Source organism: Heterocephalus glaber, unplaced genomic scaffold, assembly GCF_053883595.1.
Source record: "Heterocephalus glaber isolate CG9 unplaced genomic scaffold, H.glaber_assembly_v1.0 deba00001247, whole genome shotgun sequence".
Lineage (NCBI taxonomy): Eukaryota > Metazoa > Chordata > Mammalia > Rodentia > Bathyergidae > Heterocephalus > Heterocephalus glaber.
In genome coordinates, this window is record NW_028258227.1 from 178,662 (window position 1) to 194,862 (window position 16,201).

Genomic DNA, 16,201 nt, shown 5'->3' on the forward strand with positions numbered 1-16,201 from the left:
TTAGCATTTTGGAATCTCAGGTGCACAATTTAATTGCCTCAAAATTCCCTTACTTCAAAGATGTGGAAGTTTCTAATTTCTTCTATGACCCCTCTCATGTTTTTATTCTTACATGCTCCAACAGTGTTACTAAAAATATAGTCATGTATTTTGTTGGGGTTGTCTATGGTCAAACTCCCGTCACTTTGTCTTACTATAAAATTATTTCTTCTATTCTGGGAATCTCTTCATCACATGAAAAGCACACAGCCTTTTACACTTTTGCATCTCACTTACCAGTTGTTTGCTTATTTTATGAAACAGGAATTGCAGAATATCTTGAATCCTTTGTATCTAATTCTACAAAAAGTGCAGTAGTCTCATTAATGTGTACAGTTGTCACCCCTATGCTGAACCCATACATTTACACCCTGAGGAACAGGGACATTAAAAATGCTCTTCAGAGGCTGTGGAGAAGAATTATAAAATGTCATCATCTCTTCCATCTTTCCTGTAGTTTCCATTGGAAAAAAAATCTAGTTCTGCAAATCCTACCTTTTTGCTCACATTGTTCTTATGGCTCCATGGGTTTCATTCCACTCTAAGAATCAAATCTGCATATTGATCCTTTACTATTGTCTCTCTCTTTCTCTCTCTCTCTCTCTGCTTTACCCCACCCCATCTTTCTGTTTTTCCCTACAGCTTCTTTCACTTGTACTGAAGATTGAACCTAATGCCTTTGCACTAAGCTACATCCCTGGGCTTTTTAAGTTTATTTTTTGACACAAAATCTTTATCAATTACTAAATTGCCCAGGCTGGACTCAGTCTTGTGATCCTCCTGTCTCATCTTCTCAGAGTGCTTGCATTGCAGGTATGTGTCATGGTTTTTCTTTAATTGGATCAAGTATATATTCTAGAATCCTTCCATGATAAACATCATAACTAAATCAGTATCCCAAGAAAGCATCTGTAATTTTAGTGCATTGAACCTGACCACCCTGTAAAGTACTGAGTTATATATATATATATATATATATATATATATGTATGTATGTATTTTATACAATATTTATACATCACATATGTTTTCTTCAGATGTTGTATCTAAGACATTTATTGAGGCATGTTATGTCTAGAGGCCTTATAACTAGTGTCATGCCGGGCTTAAGTGAGCCTGTCACAAACTAACAGGTTGCTTTCAGCAAATGACAGGCTATTTCTCAGGAAACAGAAGACAATATTCCCCAGGGCTGAAAAGTCCAGTGATTGCCTACAGACCTGTGCTGACTGTCCTTGGAAACTTTCATAAATGTTTCTCCCCAGATTCCTTAGGCATTTCAATACTTTATAAGCCTAATTCCTAATTCCTCAGATAGGTGCTAATGTCTCTCTCTACATGTTAGCCCATGCACACTGGAAGAAATCTCCCCCAGCTACCTGCTGCTATTTCTCTCTTCCAATGTTATCCCATCCACACATGGATGTAATAAAATCAATAAACAGCTTTTCCCAGCTAGTTGCTAGAATTTATCCCTGATTTTAGTCTCTAGAATAAGCTTTTCTTAAAAAACAAAAAAACCTGTTTCCAACGAGTGGTTTCACATCTGCTATTTATAAAAACTGGTTTTTAAGTCTTGCTTTATTCAGACTCACCTGAGGGAATTAAAATACCCATATTTCTTAAATCATATTTAAGATGTGTCATGTACATGCAGTAAATACCCACAATGAATGTAATCATTATATGTTATAAGCATGAACTAAAATAATCATAATAAAATTAACAATAAGAAAGAAAATGGGGAAAAAGGACTTAAGAGATGCAGGGAGGGACAGAGGTTGGAAGGGGAAAGGGATTTAAAAAGTATCAAGTTGTGCTATGGACATGTGCACAGTCCCTAAGATGAATGTAAACATCATGTAAGTTAGAGGTGTACTAATAAAATACTGGTACTTGAGTTTTATTGCCAGAGATTTCCATTTACATGGATCTGTCTAAATGTTAGGTTATTAAAAGCTTCATAAAAGTTAATAGTACCAGTTCTTAAATGGATAAAACTTGATTGTTTAAGTTAGAAATGATCTTACAATAGTAGCAGGAGATTTGGGTTTCTAAAAAAAAAAAATGCCATGTTAAAATGTAGGTCCTTGAATGGTTTGGAATTGTCATCATTGCTTTTTAGGTTATTTCCTCCTGTTCCCTTGCCAACCTCCTACACTTAACCTTTGACAGTTAGGTTATTTTCACTACTGCCTTCCCATCCTCTGGGTTTTAAAGGCCATCTCTGGCCTTTCTCTGTGGCCATATTGTTCCCTCTTTCAGTTTGTCCTGCAGTAATTATCCAACCTGTTTATGTTATTGTATTATTTCCCTCAGATAATTAGCTTTGCTTGTACTTAGTGAGTGAACCCTGAGTAATAAATTGTAACATGGAAAAAATGTATGTTGTGAGTTGTCACCCATTGTAATAGAGTGCCACTTTGGCTCATGAATTTAATTCGCTTCTGGGGAAGATGGCCTTGGTCATGTTGTCAGCTCATGCACAGCTCATGAACAGAAGCAAAATTTTGCTCAATGCTTCTGTTTGAGAAGCAAATTGTTCATGAACAGAAGAATTCATGAACCAAGGTATTACTATACTTCAAAATTTTCTTGGGAAATGAAGCTGGTTTTAAACACATAAATTAGCTCAGGTGTCTAGCTGAGAAGTTAATGGTGGCCTTATGGTTCTCGTTGATGTATGGCTTTAGTGATGTCTGAATGTTATTAACAGTTGTATGGCAAATATATTGAACTTTTCATATTTTATTTTACATAACAAGACCAATGTCTCTGTCACCAGCGAAAGTGAGCTTTTTTTCCATTCAATTGATAACCAAAGACCTTGATAAATGAGATCATAATGTTGTATTCTGATATTACCTGGAAGCCTCTCCCCACAGGTAAAGCTGTGCTTTTTTCTCTTTTACTTAATGCCTTAGTAGACATTCATTGTGTGTGAATACCTTGAATGGGAGGTATTGGTAAAGTTCACAGCAGCCACTGAAAGTGGTAGAACAGACATATTAGAATAATGAATACAAGTAGTAGAAGGAATATGAGATTTGTAGACACTTCAACAATTATATATTCGTTCTTTTTCATATTTCAAAATGTTATTTTTATTTTTTGAAAAAATAAAAAAATTTCATAATCAAATAAGAGAATAACAATAGTTATTATACAGTGTATCATTATCTTCAAAATAGTCAGTACAAAACATAAACCAAAAAGATTGTTACAAAAAAGAAACAAACATATATACTGATTCTTAACCAAGAATTTTGGTTAACTTCTAACTCCCAAATAATTATTAGAATCTTCAACAGCAAATGAAATGCAACAGAGCATTTCTTCCAAAGGTGTGAAATTATTATGTACCTTGAGTAGGTTGAATATATTCATTATTAATGGAAATTTCTATTCTTATATTAAAGGACGTGATTTTACATGTGTATTCTGGAATAAACATGTAAGCTCTTATAAACTGGATGACTTTGAACATTACACAAAGTGTGATTTTATTTAACTTTTACATCTATAATACTCTGAAAACCATTGCTTAATTGAAAGTATGGTTCTGAAGGTATAACTGAATATAGTGATCAGAAAGGTATTTTTTCAGAGTTTCAGACAAATAAGGAGAAACTTTCTTGATCAACATATTAATGAGAAATGCATTGTTTAGGATATTTGCTTTGTAAGGAAAATTGATTCCAAAATCAATTAAAAAATAATAGATAATTTGACTGGGGGACATTTTAAACTCTCCTAGCTTTTAATGCCTCACTTTAATGGCAAGTAGCTTAAAAGTTCTAGGATACAATAGATAATGCACACTTCAGGTATTGAGTCAGTAAATAGAATTATCAACATCATCTATTCTGATGCTTATTAACTTTAAGATAGTAATTTGAACTCTAAAAGTGCTTTACCCTGGAAGGCTGAAAAAACATCGGATTTATGTTTTTACATCAATCATTGGATAGATCAAGAGCAGGTAATCATCATTTATCTATACACTCAAAATCTAACACAATGGGTGTAAAGGTTTGCACATCACTGTCGCTAGCTATTTCCACCCATTTATCTATCATCTCTCAATCTATATTTACACACAAATATCCTAGTGATTCTGGTTTTCTGGGGAAGCTTGAATGCTAATAAAAGTGTAGCCCTCATGCAATTTTTGGGATTTCTTCAGAAAATTAAAACTAGCAGTACCATATGATTCTACAATGCCTTTACTGTACATGTATCCAAACCATCTGACTTCAGTATATAAAGACACAAGCACAGTCTAATAATCATGGTAACATTATTCACAACAGCCAAGATATGCAATTAGGCTACATATTTGTCACCAGATGAATATTTCATTAAATGTGGGAAATAAAACCAATGGAATACTAATATGGCATAAAGAGAATAATAAGTTATATAATTGAAATAAGTGTATGTATTTGTAAAACAAATACCTGATCATGTTCATGTAATTATAATGCACAAAGAAATCATACAGGTCAGAAGTAAAACTATTCAATTCACTATTTCAAAAGAAGCAAAATCTTGAAAAGACATCGTTACACAACATATAGCATCTACCAAGAAGTATTGGAAAAGATGCATAACTAGTCATTGGAAAATGAGAATCAAAATCACAATAAGTTAAAACTTCAATTCCAATATAGGCATCACTTTCCAATATACAATTGGAAATCACAAGTATTGATGAGTATATGGATATATTAGAATCATTTTACACTAGAGTGCTAAATGTTCTTTAATCTGTTAAATGTTCTTAATCTGTTCTTGAAGATATTAAGCACAAAGTGACTTTGTAAGCTAGTAATTTGTTCCACTCCTAGATATAATTCTTTAATAATTGGAAACAAGAATTAGCATTTGCTGCTTAATACCTAGGTTGGGTTCTAAGAAGAGCTGTGCTGGTGAATCTTCATCATTATTGCCAGTTACATGCAGTATTCTTAAACAGATAAAGGTGAAAAGGATTTCACTAAGCACATGATGTTACGTGACCCCAGAGGTGAAACAGTCCTTAGTCAAACCCCATTCTGTAGCATATGACTGTGTTCAAACACATAAATGTGCCTGTGTAATCACTATAAGATTATTCACAAGAGCCAAGGCCAGAAACCACCAAAATATTCATCAATGGGTCAGAGGATAAGCACTCTGAGTAGTACAGGCAGTAGAATATTATTAATCCTTAAAAATAAATGGAGCAAGTTAATGTTACAAATAAAATCAGCCAAAAGTAAGAGGAACAGATAAAAGGAAGAAATGAGGAAGCACATGATGACAGAATGCAGGGAAGAAAGAATAAAAAGGGAAAAGAAGGAATAAAGAATGAAGGACAAAAGGATGGGAGAAAGGAAAGGAGGGAGGGAGAAAGAAAAACAGGGCAGCAGAACAGAAGGAAGGAAGGAAAGTAGAAAGGAAACAAGAGAAAAAAGAAAGAAATGGAAAAATACATGAGATGAGAAAAAATAAGATTCCCCCAAATTACAGCAAATCTCAGAATTACTTTGGGCACCATATCACTTGTAATCAAATAAAGGTAGGAATATGTACTTAGTGTCAATTTCTAGTTATACTGCATCTCAATCTCATGCTTTACCTTCAGAAATTCTGTGAATGAGAGAAAATGTCTCAAATATTAACTTACAATAATAAATAAAGTCATACATGTAAAATAAGAAGCACAGATCTGACATGGTAAGTACTCCAATGATTTTTATTCCCTTTAATCTGGGAAAACTAGAATACAACCCTATTTTGGTGAAGAACATTAACATTAACCAATTATTTTGAAGAAGATCATATCTGCCCATGATATATGTGTTTCTATTATTTTAGAAGTCTCACAAACATATGAGAAATTTTATTGAATTTGAAATTTTGGGCACCATACATAAAAAGACAAATGCAAAGAAATCCCTGAGTTGTTGAAGAGAAACAAACATAAAAATATATATGCAGAACAAAACTTAAGTGGTTTAAAAACACCAGAAATCAAGCATGTCATTTAGGAGAGAAAAGGAGGCATTATATTGAAATTCACAGCATTTGTCTTAGGGTTTGTAACATACCCTTAGTTTTGAGGTCAGTTGTTCATAAAGAACCACAGGCTACTCTGCTGAGGAGTCTCCTCAGGGCTCCCTTCACATCCTTGTTCCTCAGGCTGTAAATGAAGGGGTTCAGCATGGGGGTCACCACAGTGTACATCACAGAAGCAACAGAGCTTTCATGGGAAGAATAGGTCCCAGCAGAACTCAGGTAAACTCTGAGTGATGTTCCATAGAACAGTAAGACCACACAGAGGTGAGACCCACAGGTGGAAAATGCTTTATACCTGCCTGCAGTAGAGGACATCCTCAGTAAAGAGGAGACAACCTGAGAACATGAATAGATGATCCCAGAGGCAGGGAACAAAGCTATTGGGAGTGTTGTCACATATAGAAAGATATTACTAATGAGGATATCAGACCTGGCCACCTTGAGAACCTGAGCCAATTCACAAAAGAAATGAGGGATTTCAGTACCTGTAGAGAAGATGAGTTGCATCATTAGGAGAATATGAATAAGGGAGATACATAACATGATGATCCAGGACATCAGAACAAGGAGTACACAGAGCTGAGGGTTCATGATGAGTGTATACCTCAGGGGGTGGCAGATGGCCACAAAGCTGTCATAGGCCATCACTGTCAAAAGAAAAATATCCACTCCTAGGAAAGTAACAAAAAAATAAACCTGAGTTAAGCACTCTATGTAAGAAATACCTTTGTTTTGTGCCTGGATGTTCATCAGCATCTTTGGGACTGTGGTGGAGGTAAAACAGATGTCCACAAAGGACAGGTTGGAGAGGAAGAAGTACATGGCGGTGTGGAGGTGGGAGTCAAGGCTGATGGCCAGGATGATGAGCAGGTTCCCAAGCACTGTGACCAGGTACATGGACAGGAACAGTTCAAAGAGAAGGGGCTGAAGTTCTGGATCATCTGAAAAGCCCAGGAGGAAGAATTGTGCTACTCCTGTGTGGTTTTCAACTTTCATGTTACTTCTTTGTCTTCTGGAGAAGGAAGAAAGCAATGTTCAATGAACAGGCACCTGGGACCTCACTTGGTAACAACTTTATAATATCATATTTTTATGCATGACTTTCACTCACTATTGTGTTAGATCAATAGCAGTAATTCATTCAGCCTCATGATAGCTTATTTCCCTTTTAAATGTGTATAATCCATCCCACTTCCTCAGTGAATTAGAAATTTATTTCATTTTTATAATTGACTCATTTGTTTTCATTTTCAAATTTTAATTTATGAACATAATCTAAACTTTTTTGTCATATCAGCTTTCCAAAGTAATGGAAGTGGTTGGATGTACTTTCTTGGATAATTTCGTTAGTTCTTCACTGTAGTATGTCTACCGTAGTGATTTAACAATGATGTTTTTACAGTTAGCCTTTATTCTATGATTTGACAATTCATAGTGATGTGAAAGTTAAATCTCAGTGCCCTAGTTTTCTTTCCAAAAATATGATTTCTACTGAAACACTGATCTCAAGGGTTAAAGATGTCTTTGTTCTCAGTAAGAATCTCAATAAATGACAGTTATCATTATGGCTATAGATATTATTTTCCTTTCTTACCATAATTATTTTGGATATATAAAATTCCAAAGGTATAAGACTGTAATTTGTAATGTGGATTCTTGAGTCAGACATAATGGAATGGAATTCTTGTCACCCACATAACATCTTTGTGGCCTTGAGAAAGTAATTTAAGCTCTGCAAATACTTCATCTCTACAATAGGAGTAGTACATGTTCACTATGTGGTATGATTTAAAAAATTAAATCAACAATGTTATTGTTCTCCTTTTTGGATAAAATGACCATCTCAAAGAAGTGAATTTCTGTTCTTTATATTGCAATAAGTATTTCTTGGAGGGCTGATATTTAACAATATGTACTTAAGCTGTGGTTATAGTCATGGATGGAATTCTGATGATTATAAATACAATTGTTTGTTTTTACCTTTTTTATCCACCACATGGATTTCTAATTAACAAGGGCCTCTATGAATCCTTCTTTGCTAGAATACTTGTCTGACAAGTTCCACCTAGAAGAAAAAGCATGTGGACTATGCACACAGAAGAAAAAGAAGGCACACCACCTTTAAAATCATAAAATAGGCTTGTATGTTTATGTGTTTTTGTGCCCATGATTTTGATTTTGTATGTACACTTAGAATAATCAAAGTTAGTGGCCAACTTATATATGGATGAATGGATTTGATTACAATTTTGAAAAGTTATACAAATAGAATTATTCTATAAACATTAAAAGGCACAATAATGATTCACAAAGCTTGTTATATCCTACATGACATAAAATATCAGTTTTAAGAATGCCTAGAGATTTTTGAATAATATAAGACAAAAAGTATTATTGCTGACCAGTTTATTCTGTAAAGAAGTGTAAGGTTCTTTCTCTGAAATAAGAAAATTAGAATTCAGAGAGAAAGTATGGGTCATTACCAATCAGAAGAGATGAGATAGGAAAAAAACACTTTAGGCTGAGAGAAGAAAATGGGTGATTTCTCTACCAGACACTGAGCTGTAAGTTGTGAAAATTGTGGACCAACATTTGTCTTGTCAGGAACTTACATGTTCCATTTCTTATTGTATGTTCTGAACAAGTACATATGTCACAACCAAAATGTCTGCTATAACACATAAAAGAAATCTTTGAGGTGAGCACAAGCTCATCTATATGAATTTAGATACAGACTAAGAAGTAGAGTTAAATAAAATGCACCCATAGCTATTTTAAAGAAATAACTCACAATGACCAAGTAATGCCACTTATGAAAATGAAATTGTGCTTAACATGAGAATGTTGATCATACTAATTCATCACAAAGTATATCAATAAATATAAAGCCTAACCATAATTGCAATAGAAAAATGTGTTTGAAAAAGTGTAAAGCACATTTACCTGATGAGCGACCAGGCTGGAGACTGTCAGTAAACAAAGAAATCAAAGATGTCTTCCTAACTCACAAGGTGTATAGCCAACAGGAGATGTTACATTAAAATACTCTAGGATTTCTATTAAATTAATAAAAAATGCAAAGTCTCTCAAATTTTAATCATTTGATATTTTCTTGAATATGTTGAATTGGTTATTAAACATCAGCAACAACTTTATTGATAGTCGCTATTATAGACACTAAGATAAATTGTAATTATAATAAATCAGACAAATAAGAGCCATTAAATGGAATTTTCCTGTGGAAATAACTGGGGAATATGAAAACAAATACCACTTAAATTGGAACAAAGTAGACAATACCTCATGCCTAATACATTTTCAGCATCAATAATAAAACAATAATTAAATGCAAGAAATCTGACAGGGGAATACAACTTGAGAGTTTTGAATTTCTAGTGTGAAAAGGAAGTGGTAGAGCAGCAGAAAAAGAGAGTTATTCACCAAAACCAAAGTTCCTTCAAAGTACAAAGTACAGAGACTTCATCATTATAGACTATATACTATATGTGGGAGTCTTTCAGTGTCACTACTCTAGACATGAAGCCCTATGCCCCTGTTCCTTTTCCTTTTTCTCCTTCCTTCAGCTGCTTGTCTTCTCTTTTCTGTATACCTTTACCTGTCCTTGGTAGTACACATGGACTCGCTCCAACAGTTACCACTGAATCTTTTTGTTGTACACACTATGTCCCTAAAAACCCACTTGTGAGACCATAGAAGTACAGTTGAAGAGCAATAGGGTCTTGTTTACAGTATCTAGCTTCTTAAAATTGGAATCTCAGAGCTGCTAATTAAATAAATTGTTGGTTGGTTTTTCTAGTCTCCAAACAATCCAGCTCCCTTGAGGATCAAAGAAGAAAGAAGAGTGGAAGAATTTTAGTCAGTTTAGTGTTTACTGAGCTAACTTGAAAGAAGATAAATTTATTTCCTCAAAGGAGAAACTTCTTATTTTTCATATTTTTTCAAAGTGATAGGGTTTACTCTAACCAATGTGTGATTTCTTCATGAAAATCAACCCCAAGAAAGTCTTTCTGTGATATATCTTTGAAGTACAATTTGAGATTTTATGGCTCAGTGTATGACCATAAGGATGTGTAGAAACAGAAACCTTTTATTTTATTTTTGCAATGTTTAAATTTTAAGATCTATACTTTAAATGGTCAAATAAAATTATATATGCTTTTTGTATAATCTATGTTTGGAAGTCTAATAAATTTGAAATCAGTAAGTCAGCAAAAATTATCATATGCCTTATTTCACCTAGTTATCATTTTTAAGAACATTTAACTTATATCCACTTAGAATTTTCCAAGAATACAATATATCATCATGAACTGTAGCTAACACACTGTAGAACTGATCTCTTGAAATTATTCATTGCATCTAACTGGAATTTTGTAGCCTTTGCTGAACGCTGCCTCTGCATTATTGCAGCCATTTTAATCACCTTTCTGCTCAGTTTCTAGATAAACTTTGTAAAATCTGCCTAGGAATGAGATCATGCAGTTAGGGTTATTATTTTGCACTTCACATATTTCACAGACTAAGTGTTCTAACTCATCCATATTGGTTTGTTTTGATGTGCAACTGTATAGAAGGGTGGCTTTGGATGAAAATAATCTACTGTATAATTCAGAAATACAGAAAAAATGCTTTGAAAGTTTTCACTATAAACAAATGACAAATGTTTGAAAAGGCAGTTATGTTTAAACTCTTGCAAACATTATACAGTGTATACATATAGAAAAATATTACTTGGTATGTCATTAAAATTTACAATTGTCATTTTTCTTTGGTCTTTGTATTTTTAATTAAAAATTTCTTAGTACATATTTGTGATACAAAATGAACACATTTTTGTGGAGAGTTGGTGCATGTACATATAGCTTATTAATGCTTTTTATTTCTCTTTCCCCTTATCTTCCTCTCCTTTCCCTTTGTCCCAAGATCAGTTTCTCAACTGCAAATGGTCTGCCATCCTGTTTCCTGTAACAAATCTTTTCTTTTTCCCCCTTTTTTGGCAGTGGAAAATGCTTCAGTATTTTATTGAAAGAAAGCAATAAATAAAACTGTGATGAAAACAGTTCAAAAGTAGACTGTAGACTTTGTTACATGATCAGGAAGTTCACAAAGATTAATAGAAAAACAGACCAGTAACAATGAATTGTACAAGTAGATTGAAAGCAGAAACCAAATGTAAAAAGACAACCTGCTTTGACTCTTTTCTAGCTGCCTTTTTAATATTCCATTTAAAAAGTAAAAGTTACACTTGCCACTTGTACAATCCAAAATGGCTGCATCATCAAAATCTAAAAAGGTATGATTTGGTTCATCCTTTAAACATGCTTACAAACAAATGTAAAAAGATGACTTACATATGAAAAATAAGGCCTTTACTAGAGTCGCACAACTTTATTTTCAGCATTTCTTGCCTTCATCTGCGTATGCACTGATGTCTGTGAGATGTGAGCAGAGTGCACATTGCTTAGTCCTCGCAGAGTAGTTCCAGGGCTCCTGCCACCTGCTGGCAGGATGGAGGCAGAGAGAAGGCTCCAGGCTGGGCCCCAACCCCTGGCCACTGCAGCCTTGCTGAGAGCAGCTCCCAACTCATAGCTTCTGGTCAGTCTCTGAAGAGAAGCTTCCCCAGTCCAGGTACAGGGTGAGGAAAAGGGAACCAGTGCGCAGGGAGTTTTATAGTGTTCTGATACAACTGTTCAGTCCCAACTTTATTAAATGCTGATTTCTTGCTAGAAAAAGTACAGTTAAGGTCAGTCAACCCTAAAATATGACAACAACTCCTTGGAATTAAGTCGGCTTATTTTAAAATGATTGTTGTAGAGGTAGGTAAAGGATAACGCACGTTGGTTGTGTCATGACGATTTTAGAAATGTAGTAAAATCCCTTTCTCAGTCATGGCTTATCATTTAAAAATTAAACAGTGATAATTGCAATAAGTACATAATTTACAAAAGCTCTATATTTTTTCGTAGGATTTAGACAATCTTGGTTGTTTCAGATCGATCAGCTCTAGTCCCCCCATCCTGCTTCCTGGCTTTCTGGTTCCTTTCCTCAGGGCAGCGATCACTCCACCCCAGAAGTGTCCTTCACAGCCCAGCCAGAGAAGCTTCCAGAGAAGAGGAACAAGATGAGAAGACAATGACCAAATGTGAAACTTCCCCTCCCTCTTCTCCAAGGTCCCTTCAATTAGACAAGTTGCACAGAGGGGCATTGCATACTGTCAGCCACGAGGACATCTGGGACATGAGAAACCCAACAGGCTCCCAGGATGGTCCTGTGAGCAAACCCAGCAGCACTAACAACAGCCAGGACTCGCTCCACAAAGCAACCAAGAAGTAGGGCAGCAAGTCCTCTATTGGGCATTTGTTTGGCAAGAAGGAAAAGGGCCGGGCTGGACAAACTGGCAAAGAATCTCGGGGACAAGACAGTGTTTCAGAGGCAGGAAACTCATCTCAAGATGCCTTGGGAATTAGCAAATTCGAAAACAAGCTGAAAAAATTGTAAACTTAGAAAAACACACACACAACAACAACAACAAAAATAACACAAGTAGGGGCCACAGATTTAGCTCAGTGGCACCTTGCCTCCCTTGAAAGCACAAGGACTTGAGTTACAAAACAAAAACAAAAAAACCATAAAAACATGAGTTTCTGGAGGAATCCCTGAGTCAAGGCTTACCATTTGCACAGTGGGATGGACCAACGCTGGTTGTAAGGCTGGAGTTCTGTGTTGGGATGCTGGCCTAGTACGTGGCTGCCTGCAGAGCAAATGTGAAAAGAGGGGCCCTCACTTCAGTCCTGTCAGACACAGAGATCCAGCGTGAGATTGGCACCAGCAATGCCCTGAACAGGCTGAAGCTGTGGCTGGCCATCCAGGAGATCATGTCGCTAACCAGCCCATCCACCCAGCCCACATTGAGAAGGACACTTGACACCTGCGTATGGGGACATGAACCAAGAGTGGATCAGCAATGAGCTGTTGCCCAGCCTGGGATTCCCTCAATACCGCAGCTACTTCATGGACTGCCTTGTGGATGCCCAGATGCTGGACCACCTGTCCAAGAAAGACCTGCAGGGGCAGCTGAAAATGGTCGGCAGTTGTCACAGAAACACTTTCCACAGAAACAGTTTCCAGTGTGGAATTATGTGTCTGTGAGGGTTCAATTATGACTGAAAAGAACTGGAAAGAAGAAGAGAAGAAACTCAGAATGAAATAAAAGATGTGCTTTTTGGAGCAATGATCGGATGATTTGCTGGATTTCACCCATTTGCCTGAAAGAATATGCAAACAATCTTACCGAGAGTGGTGTTCACGTGGCACTTCTGGCCTTAGATGAAACTTTCGATTTCAATGCACTGCCACTGTCGTTCCATATCCCAACAGAGAATACACAGGCTCGAGCTCTCTGGGAAAGAGAGTTTAACACCTTTTAGTCATGGGAACGGACAGAAGGTGTGATGACAAAGCTTTAGGACAGCACCTTCATGGAGAAAGACGTTTAGGCCAAAGGACATTCACGGCCTGCCGGCTGGGTCAGCAGAGATGCTCCCTGCAAACATTTAGTCACTTCTTCCATGCCTTCCCTCTCTATGCAGCCAAAGGAGATGCAGATGGATGGCAGTGTATCAGGGACACAGAGGTTGGATTCTGCCACAGTCAGGCCTTACTCTTGCTAAGGCCTCCTGTTGTTTACTCACACTACGTCTATAGATGTTTATGGAGCATTTTGCATTCAAAAGACTACATTTTCAAATTCAGTGGAATCTCTAATCTGTTAATACATTTTACATGGACCCTAAGATATTTCATTACAGTTTTTAATTAGTGAAACATTCATGAATACCATACAGAAAATATTTTAGAATTTAATGTTTCTTATATTTATGTAAACTTATGACTCTTCATTAAAATACTTAGTTTTTCATGTATATCCAGGCTATAAATATCCTCCTGAGTCAATTCGTGTTCTTATACCTAATTTTAGTCTTGCAAATAGAGCAATGTAATGGTTATATGTATAAATCCTGTGAACGAATATTTTCCCTTTAAAGTGTTTATACTTTTGGTTCCTCATATAAAAGGAACAATGTGGTATTTAACCATCAATTTTTTATTTATTTCACTTAAAATTATGACCTCAAGGTGCATCCATTTTTCTAAAATTACACGTTTATCTTTATCCCTGAATACTGCTTCATTGTGTATATATATCACATGATCTTTGTAGGCTCATTTTTGATAGGTACATAGGCAGCCTCCCAGATTTACCTATTCTGATTTGTGCTTCTATAAACAAAAGTATGTGTGCATCTTTGCCATATGATGTCATTAACTCATTTGGGAAGATATCCAGTAAGAGAAGAATTAAGTCATATGAAATTTCTTATTTTTAGTTTTTTTTTGAATCTCCATACTGATTTCCACAGTGGTTATATTAGTTTACATTCCTAGCAAAAATGTAGGAGGGTTTCTTTTTCTGACTAGCTCACTAGTATTTGTGGCTTTTGAGTTGATGGTCATAGCCATGCTTTCTGGAGTAAAACAAAATCTCAGTGCTGTTTTCATTTGCATTTCTCTAATGAACAAAGGTGCTTCACATTTTCATGTACTGATTGTCCATGTGTACTTTTCCTTCTGAGAAGGGTCTGTTCATACCAATTGCCTATTACTCGATTGGGTCTTTTATTTTGAGAGTACTAGAGTGTTCATGGTTTTCTATATTCCAGATATAAATCTTCCCTCTGAGGAAGAGCTGTCAGCGTATTTTTTTCCCATTCTGTAAGTTGTTTCTTCACTCTGTTGGGTGTTTACATTGCTGTATAAAAGTATTTTAATTTAATACAATTCCATTTATTGATGGCTTTTGTAATTTTTTGCACAAATGGAATTCTGTTTAGATACTCCTTTTCAATGGCTATGGCTTTAAGTTTTACCAACTTTTTATCTTCCAAGAGATTCAGTGTTTCTGTTTTAATATCCAGGTCTGATGTGTTTTGATCTAATGTTAGTGCAGGATGAGGACTATGGGTCTGTATTTAATCTTCTGCACATAGGTAACCACTTTTCTCAGCACAGTTTGAGAAAGAGGCTGATTTTTCTACAGCATAGGAGTTTGGTCCTTTTGTCAAAGATTAAATGTCTGAATGTGGCTGAAATGTTTTCTGCATTCTCTATTCTGTTCTATTGGCCCTCATGTTTGTTTTTCTGTCAATGCCATGCTGTTTTTTTCATTATGCTCAGTAATGTAATTCAAAATCTGGGTTTGTAATGTCCCCTGCTTTGCTCTTACTGACCAGGATTGCTTTGCTCTTCTAGGTTCCTTCTGGTTCCATGTAATTTTTAGAGTTTTTCTTGCTAGTTCTGTGTAAAAAGTCATTAGTTTTTATTGCAATTCCATGAAATTTATATATCAATTTTGAAAGCATGGTCATTTTGACAATATTGCTTTTACTTATACAGGAAGAAGGGATGTCTTCCTTTCTCTAATGTCCTTTCCAATTTTCATTTTCACAGTTGTATTTTTTTCATTATAGTGGTCTTCCACTTTGGTTAAAATAATTTTGAAGTACAAGTTCATGAATATTTCTGCTTGCAAATAATTCAGTTCACAAACAAAAGTTTTTGACAGAATTTTGTTCTGGTGAAAAACATGACCAAAGTCATCTTAGCTACGTGAACAAAACTACAGACATCTTCTCCAAGATCATAAAACAAATTAAGTTCACAAACCCAAGTACCACTATATTTCATTTGTGAAGCTACTTTGAAAGGGATTGTTTTCACAGTTTACTTCTTCATGTGTTCATTGTTGGTACATAAGAACTCAATTACTTTTATATTTTGATTTTATATCCTGCTATTTTGTGGCAATTGTTTATTAGTTCTAGAGGTCTTTTGCTGACATTGGGGTCTTTTATCTAAAGGATTGTGTCATTAATGAAGAAGGAGATTATGAGTTCTTTCTTTCCTATGCATATTCCTATTCTTTTCTTGCCCTTGACTGATTGCTCTTGCTAAAGTTTCAAATACTGCATTGAACAGGAGTGGTAATAGACAAACTCTAGTTTTCTTGCTAATTTTAGAG

General features: G+C 35.3%; 2 pseudogenes; one reads left to right on the forward strand and one right to left on the reverse strand.

Moving 5' to 3' along the window:
* Positions 1 to 6,102: 6,102 nt before the first annotated feature.
* LOC147828163 (olfactory receptor 7D4-like) lies at positions 6,103 to 7,110 on the reverse strand (annotated as a pseudogene).
* A 5,726-nt stretch (positions 7,111 to 12,836) lies between these two features.
* Positions 12,837 to 13,793, forward strand: LOC147828164 (liprin-alpha-1 pseudogene; annotated as a pseudogene).
* Positions 13,794 to 16,201: the final 2,408 nt, after the last annotated feature.